This window comes from Suricata suricatta, chromosome 10 (assembly GCF_006229205.1).
Source record: "Suricata suricatta isolate VVHF042 chromosome 10, meerkat_22Aug2017_6uvM2_HiC, whole genome shotgun sequence".
NCBI lineage: Eukaryota > Metazoa > Chordata > Mammalia > Carnivora > Herpestidae > Suricata > Suricata suricatta.
Genome location: NC_043709.1, coordinates 1,041,898 through 1,043,861, shown reverse-complemented (window position 1 = coordinate 1,043,861; position 1,964 = coordinate 1,041,898).

Genomic DNA, 1,964 nt, shown 5'->3' with positions numbered 1-1,964 from the left:
GCCTCAGGTCAGAGGCGGAGCAGCAGAGACACGGCACCAAAGAGAACGAAACGCATCCATGTCCCCGTCCGCCTCCCTGTCGTGCCCCTGCCCGCACGGACACCCGCACACGTATGGTCACGGCAGCACCTTCCGCAGGAGCTCAAAGGTGGGAACACACACGCGTCCATCAGGAGACACGATAAACAGAACATGTCCAGGCACAGTGGGATGTCACTCAGCCACGAGAAGGAACAAAACACTGGCTTGTGCTACAACAGGGGTGACCGTGACGGCGTGGGTGAGCCGTGACAGCGTGGCGCTCTGTGGCAGAAGCCAGACCCAGAAGGCCACGGCGTGTGTGGGTCCGTTCACAGGAAATGTATGTCGATTCATGTTTCCTGAAGCGGAGACGGGGCTTCCAACCTGGAGGTTAACAGCCCACAGGCTGGGGTTACAACGGATGGTGTGATGTCTGCACGTCTCTGTGAACGGACTGAAAACCACCGGCCGACACACTCGACCTGGGCGAACAGCACTGTCTGCAGACAGGGCGCACCTCGGTTAAGCTGCTATGGAAACCACAACGGGAGGACGTGCCTGGTGCCGGTCCCGGAGGACCCGCGTCCACAGTGCTCCCCGTGTGCCCCTTGGCTCCCAGGAAACGCCCACCGCTGCCCAGACAGGCCGTCTCCCGGACAGCTGGCAGGTGGCATCCTGATGCCCCGGCAACCGTCTCCGGGGTCGGCGACCCGGCCGCATGGCCTCCGCCAGGTGCGTCCTGCCGGTCTTCCCCCTGGTATCCTTCCCCGGTCCCCACGAGGGCCAGGCTCCTGTCCGTGGACACAGACAACGTGGGCACCCCCTGCTTGCATGTCGGTGGCCACTGCCTCGGAAGACAAGAGATGGTCTGGGAGAGACGCTGACCTCGGGGTCTGCTCCGCCTTCGCCAGGCGACCTGTCGTTGCTGCTGGGACCCGAGGAGGGGCCACTGCACCGTGGACGCCCCGGGGACCCTGCGTCCCAGCCTGCTCATGGGCACGGGCTTGTGTGGCCCACCATGGGTGTGACCTAGTCACAACGGAGCACAGCCCGGGGCACGACGGGGCCACCCACGCAGCGAAGTCCTCCTGTTACCCGGGCTGAGGGCCCGTCCCTGGAACACTCGTGCCCCTGGTCTGGGATTAGCAGAGCGGGGTCGTGCTGGGGGCCCTCACGGCCGCAGCGGTGGCCTCCAGGACCCGCGGGCGGCCTCGGGCCAACAGCCACGAGGAACCGGTCACGCCTCAGACGAGGCCACAGCCCGCTGACCCCGTGCTTGCCCCACGCAAGACCCCGGGCGTTGGTCGGGGCCACACGGGGCTCCCAGCCCGCGGGGGTGGGGGCGGCAGACCCGTCAGCCTCGGCCAAGGGGGATTTGCTAAAGAGCAGTTTGCAACCGACCAGACCTGGGTTCGGATCCCACCTTTTCTGACGCCCAGCTCAGCTCAGCCACAGCCCCGTCCCGCTGCCCCTGGCCCCTCCTTCGCTCTGGGTTCTGGCGCGTGTCCCTCCTGAGTGACCGAGTAATTAGGTTTGCTGCCCCCCCATCCCCTTGCCAGTCTCTGAGCTCCAAGAATTTTCCCCCCACGTGACACTGACAGCCAGTGTCCAGGGCGTGGTGACCCCAACACTGTTGACGGGGGGCCCGCCGGCCACCTATCCTGGGCCCCCTGAGCCTGAGCCCTGCCTTAATAGTTACTGTCCGTGCGGTTTGTGGCTGGGAGCGGACGTCAGAGCCTTGGTGCTTCCCCCCGACAGCCAGCTCCCCGCACCCCAGCGCACAGCTCCGTGCAGACACCTGGCCCCGGCCTTGGCCCCCGCACCCCGCAGGCTCTCCCGCACGGGGCCCTGCTTCCCCCTGACACCCCGCAGGCTCTCCCCCCACACCCCGCAGGCTCTTCCCCCACATGGCCCTCCCCCCACACCCTGCAGGCTCTCCCCCC